Consider the following 13,440-nt stretch of genomic DNA (forward strand, 5'->3'; position numbering starts at 1 on the left):
AAGTGTCTGCTTTGAGTGTGCTCTCCCGGGGAAATGTCCTTGTAGTCATGCGACGAGGACCGTACCCCCCGCACCCCCCCATTTCCTCGAAGACGCGCACTGGAGTTTGCGAGCACTCGTCTGTGGCTTCCCTTCCCCCCAGGAAAGTGTGTTATTTGGAAAACAGGCACAGTTGCCTTGCGATTGCTTTTTTTTTTCTCTTCAAATGAGCAAACACAACGGAATCAAGTATATGACCCGTCGCAGCTGAGTCACTTCCTGCTTCAATAACAAGAATGTCATCAGCCGGTGGTAAGCGGTACAGCTTGTCGCTGAGCGTGGCTTTGTTTGTGCATGTTGCCGGAGAGTTGTTAGGGAAAATACACTCATCGCTCTACAACCCAAAAAGAAACTTGGGGTAGTGGTGTGGCGGGACGGTCACTCATGCATGAAGCTGCCCGCGGGCAGGGTGCTGGCCAGTGGCCGGCCGGGTGCCGGGGCGTGTGGGGGAGGTGGCCACGCTCCCTCCTGTCCTGGCCCTGCTGGCCCCCATGCCCGCACGCCTGTGCAGTGACCAGCTCTCTGCAGCCTGAGCCCTCTAGGTCTCTGGCACCTGCCGGACAGCGGGACTCGAGCCGCTTCCTGGGGGTTTCCCCGGAGCACAGTGGAGCCGGCACCAGTGGACTCTGCACCCAGCTTCCAGTGCAGCTCTTGGAGGCTGTGAGCCACGTCACACTTCCTTGGGATGGGACACCAGGCTCTCGGCCCCTCTGCAGTCCAGGCCTGCTGAGAGCAGCCCGGGGAGGGGGCGGGGCGGGGGCTTCCTGGCTCTCAGTGTCCCCTCAGCTGTGGGGCTGTGGGACTGACCTCACACGGGGAGTGGTCTCACAGAGGAAGGAACGCCATGGCCCACGTGGGCTGCAAGGCCCCCAGAGGCGCTTCTGGCCGGCTCCCGTGGGTGCTCTGGTGAGGGCGCCTCGGAGAGACAGACAGGCCAGAGGGGGTCCCAGGCCGTGCTTCCACCGGGCTGCTCTTTTGGGCCAGTGTTGTCCACTCTGGGTTGCGTTTTCCTCCTCCTTTGCGATGCTGGCCTGGCCTTAAGGTGTGGGGACACTGCCGGAGCCCCTGGGTCAGGAGAGCTGGACGCCCCCTCACTGCCCCCTACCCGAGCTGTCATAGAAATAGGAGAGCCCAGAACAGCCGGGCCAGGGAGAGCCAACGGGAGTGAGACCCACCAGGCCCAGGATGACAGGGAGGAGCAGGAGTGGGAGAAGGACCAGCACTCCTGCTGCCTGTGTGTGTGTGCGCACGTGTGTGGGCATGTGTGTATAGACGTGGGGGGGCATATGTGTGTGTAGGCACGTGTGCAAGGATGCATGCCCAAATACATGTGCATGAGCCCATGAGTGCACAAGAGGATATGTGCACATAAATGTGTGTTTGTGTGGCTTTATATGGCCTGTGTGTACAAGAGTGTACATATGTGTTCATGCATGTGCTCGCGTGCATGCCCATGTGCACTGGTGAATGTACATGCCTGTGTCAGCCTACCTGAGCACAACTGTCTCAGACATGTGCAGCATGCAACTGCATGCACACATATGTGTGCACACGTCTACGTGACTCTGTAAGCACATATGTGCATCTGTTCTGTGCATGTGTGAACATATGTGCACATTGTGTTTCGCGTGTGTGTGCATGCAGATTCATCAGTTCACACTGACCATGTGTGTCCAATCCTGTATGTGTGTTCATGTGTGTGAGCGTCCATGTGTGCATGTGCCATGACTCACCTGACTGTCTCCATGGAATCTGGGGGGTCCGTCCAATGAGGCCCCTGGGAATGAGGGTTCTGGGCTAGTGTGGGTTTCAGGGTCATTTCCAGTCTGTTCCACCTGGCCCCTGTTTTCCTCATCAGCCATGAAGGCGCCTCTCTCTGTCACGGGGGTCTCCCCTGCTGTGGGTCCCAGGTGTGAGCTGTGTCCAGGGGTCACCAAGGGGCCGACCTTCCCGCTGGAGCTGCCCTGTCCCCGCCCCGGTATCTCCTGGGGTCACTGGCTGGGATTCAGCAGGTGTCACCTCTCTGACGCCCCAGGGTGGGGCAGCGAGGGGACAGGACAGGCTTGCATGAAGCAGCCTCTCCCCGGGCCCATCACGGTGCTGAGCCCCCGTGCCAGGGAGTGGCGGGGCAAGATGCCCGGGGAGGCTGTCTGGTGGTCAGAGCCCCTCGTCTGAGCACACACGGGGCTCCGGTCCTGCCCGCTGCCTGGCACTCAGCCTCCGGGACTTTCCCGGAAGATGCTGCGAGGAGTGAAAATCCCAAATTAGCTCTGGGCCAAGAGTGAGTGATTTCGACAGCCGCTCAGAGATGGCCGCACGGCCTGGGCCATATATGGGTGAAAGTGACCACTACAACAGGAACATTCTTTTGAGAAAGGGAAAGCTCTCTGCAGGGGCCGGAGACGGGAGCTTCCCCCCTGTGGAAGGGCCTGGGTTCCAGAGGCCCAGGCCTCGCGTGCCCTCCAGGTCCTGCGGGAGGAAAAGCGTCCGTGGTGCCCTGCGAGGGCTGGCGCTCTCCCTCCCGGGACCAGAGGCTCCTCCAGTCGTCCGGCTGGCCTGCACACCCTGCTGGGGCCTGGGAGGGGCGCGGCTCACCAGGCTGTGGGAACGGAAAGGAAATGGATGAATTCAAAAGGCCTTTGCGGGCACGGACAGTGGGGAGGGCGCTGGCCTTGCACATGGCCGCCCGGGTTCAGTCAGCACCTGGCAAGGTCCCCCACAGCCCACCGGCAGTGTCCCTGAGCACAGAGCCAGGAGTCAGCCCTGCGCACCGCCAGAGAGAGAGAGAAAACACCTTTGCCTTCTCAGTCACGCCCTGCCCGGAACAGCACAGCACAGCCCGTGGGGGTGGGCGCGGGGGCTGAGCCCTTGGCCTGGCCGGGGTTCGAGTCCAGCCCCTGCCCGGGCCCCAGAGCCTCTCACACTGGGAGGGGCAGGTGCCGAGACTGACGTGCAGAGAGTGGCAGGGTGGACCCAGAAGCCCCGTGAAGGAGCCGGCGCTGGTGGCCGCTGTGGCCGTTCAGGGTCACTGCCAAGGGCAAGCCCCGGCCTGCCACCTGCAGCCCGGACCTCACGCGCGGCCTCTGCCCCACCGTGCTGTACTCGGGAACCCCTCTGCGAGCGGCGTCCATCTGGGACACGGGACACTTACTGCCCCAGCCCTCCCAGCCCTCCCCCTCCCCCGCCTCTCCCCCCTCCCACTCTCCTCCATTCTCCCCTCCCTGCTCTCTCTCCACCCCTACCTCTTCTCTTCCTCCTCTGCCTCCCTCTCCCCCTCTCCCCCTGCCCCCTCTCTTCCTCTCCCTGCCTCTCCTCCCCTAACCTCTGCCCTCTCCCCCTTCCTCTCCTCTCCCTCTCTCCTCTTTCCCTCCCTCCTCCTCTCCTCTCTCCCCCACTGCCCTGACTCCCCCCTCCCCCTCCCTCTCCCCCTCCCCTACCGCCTTCCTCTATGCCCCTCCCCCTCCCCTCCTCTTCTCTTTTGGCTTGAGGGGGAAAAGTGTGCTTGAAACACAGCATCTGCAGCTGCTGTTTGCCATCAGGGGAAGAGACCCAGTCCGTCCTGGGAGCCAGAGGCCCTGGCAGAGGCCCTGGACAGGAAAGCCCCCCATGGGGCTGCCCAGTGCCCCAGAGAAGACAGCCCCGGCATGGCCACCAGAAGCCGGCCAGGCGCCTTGGGGCCAGTTCCAGGTTCTCAATCAGGGCACAGAAGCCGGAAGGGCTGAGGCTGCCGGGACACACTTCAGTGAGGAAGGGGCACCAAAACTATTGGATGTCAGACTCTACCAGATGCCGAGCACTGAGTGCTGAGCACTGAGCACTGAGCACCGAGCACCTCTACTCAGATTTCCCTATAAGGGCCTAAGCTTGTCAGCACCCGGTTGGCCCTCGGGAGTCCTGGGAGTTGGCCGGGGCCCCTGGCCTGTATGGACGCAGACACAGCTGCCCCTGGGGGAGATAAGAATGCCAGGGCAGGGCGGGTCATAAAGGCCTTGGAATCTAGTGGGAGCCGCTGACCTCAGACCTTTGACCCCAGGGCCACTCGGGCCACTGGTGTGCCATGTTTGGACCGCGCGGAGCCAGCCCGGAGAAGGGGGCACGGCACGGCTGGCACGCGGAAGTGCTGCCCTGCTGGGGGCTCCGGGAGATGAGGCACAGGCCCCCACCCCAGACTCGGGCTCAGGAGCACTGCTCTCCTGCAGTCCCAGCTGCACCCCAGCCTGTGCTGGGCGCAGAGGTCCCGGCCCGCTCACGGCCGAGCCCTGGGCCGCCCAGCCCTCCCTCGGCCTGACCTCGCCTGTCAGGGCTGTCGGGGGCTGGCTGGCCCGTGTCTCAGGGGACAGTGCTCCTGTGCTCCCACGTGGCTCAGAGCACTTGGATAGGACGGCAGAGGCGCCTCCCCCGCCTGCCCCGACACTGAGCCAGTCTGTCTGTCTGTCCCGGGCTTCTGTGATGGGAGGGGGCGCGGGGTGGCACCACCACTTCCTGCAGACACGACCATGCCATCGCGGGGTGGGGGCGAGTCCTTCCCGGGAAGGACCACCGCTCCCTGCAGACGCGACCGTGCCATCTGGCAGCTGGGTTCTGGGGCTCTCGTCCATCTCACCTGTTCCCCCTCGCCCCACACACCTCAGCTGGGCACACGGGAGGCCTCAGCTGGGCCCTGGGGCCAGGCCTGCCCGCGGTGTGGGGCGCATTTCCATGGCCTGCAGCCGCCATTCACGCCTGTGTCTCTGAGGAGCGTGCAGCTCCACCCACGCCCGTGTCCCTGTACCGGTTTACGGTGGGACTCGCGTGGCCAGAACCACCGTCCCTCCAGACGCGGCCCCAGGGCCTCTGTCCCCGAGACGGCCCTGGGAAGGGGACGGGCCCTGCTGTTGTCTAGGGGGGCAGACAGCCCCGTTCCATACAGATCTACAGATCTGCCTCTGTCAAGGCCTCTGACACACCTCGCCGTAAACTCTGGAAAGTTACCGTGAGCGAGTCTCGGTGAAAACTCAGAAACGGGTGGAGCCCACGGTGGGCGCCTGGCGTTTAGCGAGAGGCTGAGTTTGGGGTTTCGTTTCCGTGAATGATTAAGGAGTTTCCAGGTATGGATCAAGCTGTGTCCCCCTCGCCAGTTAGTGAGTGAGTGTTGACGCACTCGTTGGTGTTTCTGCGCCGAGGAAGGGTCTGGGCGCTGCGGTGCAGCCAGCGACCCTGTGGCCCGTCCTCGGCCTCGGCCAAGCCGACTCCGGAGCTCCGGCTCAGCCTGAAGATCGTTTAGTTGCTGGATCCCGACGGTTAGTGCAAGTGACCCAGTCACTTTGCTCATGTGCAGGGTTCTGTGGGCGCAGGCCGGCGAGTTTGCCAGGCGGGTGCGATCTGCAGACGCCGGGACGTGTATGTGTGGGAGTCGGGCAGCCGCCTCCCACCTGCCCGGCCAGGATGACAGCTGGAGCCTGAGCGTGGTGGACGCTGAGGGGCAGAGCTGTTGCTGTGGGCTGCTGTGCTCCCCGGAGCACAGCCGAGGGCTCGGAGGAGGAAACCCTCCAGGCGTGGCCTCTCGGGTCAGAGCAGGCCCTGACCCCTGACCCCTCACGGTCACGCTGCGGTGAGTGCCCGGCGTCTGCTCTCCAGCTCCTGCCTCCGAGAGCGTCTCGCCGTAGCTCCAGGGTTGGAGGAGCACGGGTCTCCCTCGCTGCTCCCCGCACCCGGGCCACGGGGGTCCCAGGCCAGCGGCTTCCGAGTGGGACCCGTGCTGCACCCTGCTTCCAGACCAACGTCCCCCAAACAAAACATCCAGGCCCCCCTTTTTTTTTCTTTTTGGGTCACACCCAGCGATGCTCAGGGGTTACTCCTGGCTCTGCACTCAGGAATTACTCCTGGTGATGCTTGGGGACCATATGGGATGCCGGGGATCGAACCTGGGTTGGCTGCGTGCCAGGCAAACGCCCTCCTTGCTGTGCTGTGGCTCCGGCCCTGTGCATGCTGCCAGCCGCTCAGAGCCCGAGAGGCCTCCTGGGGCCCACAAGGCCTCCCGCACCTCTGGACTCTGCCCTGGCACCCCAACACCGGGGCCGAGAGGACAAAGGCCTCAAAAAAGGGCAGTTTGGAGGGGAGACCCTGGCCACCCCGAAAACCCACGAAATAGGGCTGGCCGGAAAGCGGGAGGGGGCAGACCCAGAGGCTACTGTGGGGGCACGTGGGCGGCAGAGGGAGAGGCAGGAGGCAGCCCAGGGGTCGTGCCTGGGACCCGGGCTCCCTGGAGCACTCAGCCTCAGGGCAAAGGTGACCGGAAGGGGTGGGAGAGTGGCTCAGAGCCCTGAGGACGACCAGCGCTGGCCTGGTGCAGTGCCACAGGCTCCTTTCTCAGACACAGAGTGCTCATGACCCACAGCCGTGCCGGTCCGTCTGTGAGCACCAGCGTGGAGCGCAGATGGCCCCAGGGGCCAGTATTGAGGCCACGGGGGACAGAGCAGAGGGCACCCCACCAGGTGCATGCAGGGTGAGGACCTTCCCCAACCTCCCATGGGCACTGCAACTTTCTGAGCCATCGGGGAACTGTGTGGACTCAAGCATGTTCAAACCCCCACGTGTGCCTGTGTGTGTGTGTGTGTGTGTGTCTGTGAATGCGTGTGTGGGCTTCTGTGTGTGTCTGTGCATGTGCGTATGCTTCTGGATGCATGAGTATGTGTGCATGTGTGTGTGTCTATATGCATGTGAGCTTCTGTGTGTGTGTGTGCTTGCATGTGTCTGTGTGTGTCTGTACATCTGTGTGTCTGTGCGCTTCTGTGTGTGCATGTGTGTGCACGTGTCTGTGTCTGTGCATATGTGTGCACATGTCTGCGTGTCATGTGTGTGCATGTGTGTCAGCTTCTCTGTATGTGCATGTACATGCATGTCTGTGTCTGTGCATGTGTGTGCATGTGTGTGCATGTGTGTGCACATGCATGTGTGAGTGTGTGTGCATATGCATGCATGTGTCAGTGTCTGTGCATGTGTGTATGTGTTCATGAGCATGCATGTGTGTATGTGTGCGTGTGCGTGTGTGTGTGTGCATGTGTGTGTGTGTGATAGGAGAAGCCTTATCAGTGCAAATTACTGACTTCCTCTTGAGGGTGTGACCGAGTTCTGGCTTTTCATGTGACCTCCTGGAACAAGCAAGCAATAAGAAAAAGAGGGGAAGTCTGCCCGATGAGCTGGATCTGACCCAGCAGCTTCTCGTGTGGCCCGTGTCCTGCCCTGGGGCTCCGGCTTCTGGTCAGCCTTCTTCACACACTGATGGGACGGATGGGCACGGCGCATGGCAGCTGTGGAGTCTCTCTGGGTCCCTGGAGCTCTTCCCAGGAGCCCCGAGCCCCCTGCCCCCCGGCTCCCAGCGGCCTGGAACCCTCACCCCCAGCACCAGCCCCCCGAGGGCGTCAGAGCACTTGGCTGGGATTTAGAGCATGCAGCTTATCTGCAGGCAGCCAGAGGCCTCCATCTGCTCGGAGATCTTGACATTCCTGCATAGCTATCGAGGCCTGAGCAGGTCGGTCGAGCTAAACTTTGACCCACTCAGGTGACATGAGGGTCCAGGGCTGGTTTCGGCACAGACCCGCCCCCGGGCCGGGAGGCGTGTGTTTGTATGCAAACAGCCTCCGGGCACTCCTGGGGCCTCCCAGACCTGCCTTTGCTCAGAAGCCTGCCCTTGCGCAATGGCCGATCAGCTCAGACCCGGGGAAGAGGTGACCTCATGGCCCAGCAGGCCCTTCGCGCGGAGCGGCCGCGGTGACTCACTCGGTCTTGTGACCGGCCGGGCGTGTGTCCAATCAGACGTCCAGGCGCTCAGACAACAGGACTGTGTGTGTGTGGAGGTGTCGGCATGACCTGGGCGCTGGGCGTTGCCAGGCCCGTGAGTAACATTTGTTCTGGCCCCTCTGAGCCCAGGGCTGACTCACTTCCTCCTGCCCCAGGTGAGCTGCGCCTGGACAGGGCCCGGCGGTCATGCCGCAGGTCAGTGCCCGGGGCTGGTCCACCGCGGTGAGGTGACGTCAGAAGCGAAGAGCCTGGCCAGGTCCAGCTCCGGCCCAGGGAGCCGCTGGGTGCTCGAGCCCCCAGGGGAAGGGCTGGGCCCAGGAACAGGCGCCCCTGGTCCCGTACGTCCCCCCGGGCACGCTCTCTGGTCACCCAGACAGTGTGGGGCGGGGGGACACCCTGGCATTTCCAGGCCGAGGAGGTCCTGGGGTGACAGTCCAGTGGCACCCCTCGGCACCGCCGTCCCCGCGGGACGTGAAGCCCCTCTTCCGGCCCTCTGGCGTGGGGCCCTCCTGCTGCCCCGAGGGCTCTGGGCTCACCCGGAACATTCTTCACGACACAGGAGGCAGCTGGGAGGGAAGTGCGAGAGTGTGCCCTCCCACGCAGCATCCGCAGACTCAAGTCCTGCACCTCCGGTTCCCATTCATTCATTCACTCACTCACTCCCAGTCACACTCACCTTCATTCATTCCCAGTCATCCACTGGCATTCATTCATTCCTGGTCACTCACTCACCTTCCTTCCCAGTTGTCCCCTTCACTCGTGTCACCTGCCCCCCGCTGCCTTTCCCTACTGGGTACCCTGTCTCTGGAATTCCCGTGGAGGGGCTGCAGGGCTTCCTGCCATTGGGAAATCAATTGCAAGCTGGGAAACATTCTGTTGAGCACGTTTGAAAACAGTGCAGCTGCCGGCTGTCTAGAGCTGGGGTGAGAGCTCAGGGGCCTTAGAGCAGCTCAGGCTCCTTCTCGAACCCAGTTCCAGGGAGCTGGAGGGGCTGGGGGCCTGAGTGCTCATCCGCTGCACCTGTGGCGTGCAGGGGCGCGGAGCTGGGTCTGGACGTGGCCCCGGAGTGTGGTGCAGGGGTGGGTGCCCCGTAGGCAGAACACACACGCTGCAGCTGCCGGGCGACCCCAGCCCTGAGCGAAGCTCCAGACGTCTCTCGTGCGCGCCCGCTCCCCACGGCCTGCGGCCCCGCACTCCGACTCTCCTCCCCTGACCTGGGGCGCTCTGCGGACGGGAGGGCTGGAGAATGTTCTGGAGTCACACACTCCTGCACACTCGAGTGCCCCTCCTGGTCTCCAGTGGGGCCGGCTCTGTGACTGTGAGAGGCGGAGGGCACTCCTGGGCGCGGTGGCCACCGAGGGCTGACCGCTTTGTGTGGGCCCGCGGGCATCCAGAGCTGCGGCCAGGGGAGCCGCAGGCCTCGGAGCCGCGAGGAGACAGGCCGCGTGTCCCGCTCACGCAGCTGTGGGTGTCGTGCTGGCTTTCCTCTGCGGTAGTGTGGACGGAGAACAGCCCTTCAGGGCCCCGGACAAGGCGGACGGCCCAGGGCGTGCAGGAGCCTCAGTGCTGCAGCGGGCTACCCCGTGCCCAGGCCCCGCTCACCACGGCTCACCACGGCTCACCACGGCGCACCTGCACTTCACCACGGCTCACCACGGCGCACCTGCACCTCACCACGGCTCACCACGGCTCACCTGCACCTCACCACAGCTCACCCCGCTCTGGCCCGTATGCTGCTGTGCTCAGCGCCAGGCTCAAGGGGCAGAGCACGGGGCTTCCTGCCAACGAGTTAGGTGGGGTGAGAGGGCCCTGGGGTGCCAGACCAGGCATGTGGGTGGGTGGGACCCCTCCCTCAGGAAGGTGAGGTGAAAGCAGGTGCTCCAAGCTTTCTCCCGGGAGCAACGGCTCGGTGTGGTTATGGGGTCCCACCTGGCAGTGCTCAGGGCTCCTCCCCATGGGGACGCGTGGGGTGTGGGGAGGACCCCGGGCGGCTGCGTGCAGGCACTGTCTCAGCCCTGTCCTGTCTCTGCGGCCCCCTCAGGGCAGCTTCTCGTCTGAACTCCCCGGGAAACCTGCCCACTGCTCAGAGCCCACCCGAGTGGCCCCGCTGGGTGGGGGCCAGAACTCGGGATAAGCATGGGAGGGTGGGAGCACCCACACCTCGGTCCCTCGCAGGCGCCTGAGCCGACGGGAGAGGGGTGCCGGGGTCTCTGCTGGGCAAGGAGCGCGGGTTTATCCACGAGGTGTGGCGGAGCCCCTGGGGCCCAAGGCGAGTGGGCGGGTGGCCAGGACGGGCCCCCTCCACGCTCCGGCAGCCCCAGGCCTCTGCACTCGGGCGCACCAGCAGCTCCTGGTGGCAGACGAGACCCCCCTGGGAGCAGCAAATGCTCCGGATGCAAAGGCCAGAGCGAAACCGGCCCCTGCTGCCTCAGGCCTCGGAGTCTGGGCAGAGGCTGAAGGCGACGCAGGCCCCGGGGGGCGTGGGGGGGGAGGGCCGGGAAGGCCGGGCACAGGGCGGGCCCCACAGGAGGGGCCCAGGCCATGTCCTGCAAGGACACCGAGAGTTCCGAGGGAATCTGCATTCGGTTTCTTGTCGTCTTGAAGGTGTTCCTCGGGCCACTGAGCCCCAGGAGGCCGGGACTCAATCCCCGGCACCAACGCATGGGGCCGGGAGCACTGGGCCAGGAGCAAGCCCTGCCCTGCACCAGGTGTGGCCCCAGACCTAGAGAAATACGTAAATGAGTGAACAAGAAGAAGGTGTTCCCAGGGACCTCAGGAAGACTAAAGAGCGAGACAAAGGCGGGTCTTCAGGGCACCGGGGGGCAGGGGTGGGCGACAGGGACTGGGTCAGGCCAGGGGCCACGGGCGGAGGAAAAGGCCAGGGACCAGGGGCAGGGCAGGCCAGGGCTCAGGGTACAAGGGCAGGGGTCGGGGGCAAAGGGCAGGGGCCAGGGGCAGGGGGCAGGTCCACGCCCGCAGTGCCCAGGCCTCCCTCCTGGCCCTGCACTTGGGCTCGCTCCTGTGGCTGGGGGCCCCTCGGCTGTGCCGGGATGGAGCCCGCTGGCCGGGAGCAGGCGCGTGCGTACCCCTGTGCTACCTCTCAGCCCAGAAAAGCCAGTTTCCTAAATCAACGCCCGATGTTTGCCCGCGTTCTGTTGCTCTAAGCCCGGGGGCAAAGATTCTGGTTAAAACAATTATCCGAATAATTGTCCCAACACCTCACTTCCCCGAGCGGGTGAGTTCCCGGCACGAGGAGCTTCGTCCTGGGCGTGGGCAGCCGCCCTGGCCCCGCAGCCCGGTGCAGACTCGGTTCCCGCTGACACAATCAGCACATGACTGATTCTGCCCAAGGCTGGCTCTCAGCACGGCCTTTGCCCAGATTTTCCAACTCCTTGAGAAAATTCCGGGGAAAGGCAGCCGGGCCAGCCCGGGGTCCTGGCTGAAGGGGTCTGGGCTCCTGGTCAGCCCCTCGGGGAGGCCCTGGCGTGGCCAGGCGGCTCCATCACTTTCCTGCTTTCTGCTCACTGGGCAGGGCAGGAACTCACAGGGCGGAGTCGCTTCCGGTGCCCAGCTGTGTCTGCACCCTGGCGTCCACACAGGGGTCCCCCATGAGACCCACGTGCCACCCATCCAAGGCTTCATACGGAGCCCACACGTGTGTCTGGGCACTTTGCAGCGAGCCCCACAGGCTCAGGGGTGCCGGGGAGGGGGGCTTCTGTCTGTCTCTGCTGACCCGTGGGGCAGCCTGTGCCACGCCACAGGTGAGGTGCCAGCAGTGAGGGGACGGGCACTGGCCAGCTGCCCACGCCAGGCCCCTGTGGACGGGGCTTTCCATCCTGGAAACCCTGGGCCAGCTCCTTTGCCGCCATCACCCGGGACAGTCCCGTGCGTGGCCCTGAGACGCTCTCTCCAGCCTGGGTGCTGGAATGGCCTGTGAGGGTCCATGGACCGCCCACCCCATCCCCGGCCATTGGCTCGAGCCAGGGAGGACTCTCCGAGCGTGGCGCAGACAGGCGGCCCCATCAGGGGCAGATGCTTCCTCTCTCTCCGTCCTGCGTATGGAGTGACATTTCTGGCTTGGTGTTACCAACTGGGCTCGAGAATTTAATAACGGTCCCCAGGAAGCCCTCATGCTGTGGACAGCTGCAGCCTGGGGCCGCTCACAGGTGTCATCCCGGAGACGCAGTTCCCAGAGCACATCTAGGCGGAAATCTGCACTAAATTCAAATTTAGCCACGTGCAAAGCAACCTTCTAAAAATCATCAGATCACGTTTTCTCTAGACCTAGTTGGCCTGTTGGGGGCGCCTGGCCCAGGAGCGGCGGTCGGTCAGGCCTGTCCTCTACGGTGCCCAGCCAGCCGGTCTCATTCCTCCGCGCCCACTCCACTGGGCCCTGAAGAATCCTCCTCAGGCCTGCTCGATGTCCCCTTGAGGAAATCCCTAATATTCAAGTCTAAGTATCAACACCATGAGCTAAGGCAGGAGGGTGAAAACCGCAGTGGAAGTGTGACTCATGCTGAAACTCAGAAGCCACCATGTGTCACTGAGATCACTGTCCCTGCTGATGCCGGGCTAGGTTTCTTCTCGGGGCTTCTGTCATTGTGAAACACAATGCAGGGCCTTTGCTCTTGCTGGAAGGCTGCGGTTTGTCATGGCCGGAGCTACCTGAGATGGGTCCTGCGGTCAGACTACAGAGCCGGAGCCGGTCGGCCTCCGCCCTCTCCCCTGGCACCTGTGACTGGACGCCTGGCGGAGCCGTGCTGTGCTGGCTCCACATACTCACTTTCAACTTTCACTTGCTTGAGGTAGAAGGCCAGTGATCCCACAGTGTGATGGAGGTCATCGGCGAGGGCTGATGCCAGCCTGAGCACTGTGTTCAGGAGTAATTGGATAGCGGCCCAACAAAGCAGCCGGCTACTTAACTGTGCTACTAGGTTGCCATGTTGATAAAAGCATCTCACGTCTACCAGACAGGCTCTGGTCAGTTTGGAAAGCCAGGACCCCGCACGGCTGCCCGTCTCAGAGCTCCCGGGTGGCTCTTTTTTTTTTTTTTTTGCTTTTTGGGTCACACCTGGCAATGCACAAGAGTCATTTCTGGCTCATGCACTCAGGAATTATCCCTGGCGGTGCTCAGGGGACCATATGGGATGCTGGGATTCGAACCCAGGTCGGCCACGTGCAAGGCAAATGCCCTACCTGCTGTGCTATCACTCCAGCCCCCTCATTTCTTGATCATTTTGCTGTATTTGGGGGCCACAGCTGGCTGTGCTGGGGGCCTACTCCAGGTTCTGCACTCAGGGGTCACTTCTGGCGACACGTCGGGGACCACCTGGGTGTTGGGGTTGAGCCTGGGTTGGCTGCATGCAGGGTAAACACCTGCGGTCACTCCAGCCCCTTCTGTCCTTTCACTCATCTTCCTGTCACACCCAGCAGTGTTTGGGGTCACTCCTGGCAGTGCTCAGGGGAGCCCAGACCTGTACCTCCAGTCTTCACGGGTCCCGCACCCCCATTTCCCCACTTTAATTGAGGAATGATTGGCGAAACAGTCATTGGAATTGTTCAAATCATTTAATTGTTCAACACAGTCCAGTCAGGTTCTGGGGCCCCCCCTCCCCCCCGAGC

This window comes from Sorex araneus, chromosome 5 (assembly GCF_027595985.1).
Source record: "Sorex araneus isolate mSorAra2 chromosome 5, mSorAra2.pri, whole genome shotgun sequence".
In the NCBI taxonomy this organism is placed as follows: Eukaryota; Metazoa; Chordata; class Mammalia; order Eulipotyphla; family Soricidae; genus Sorex; species Sorex araneus.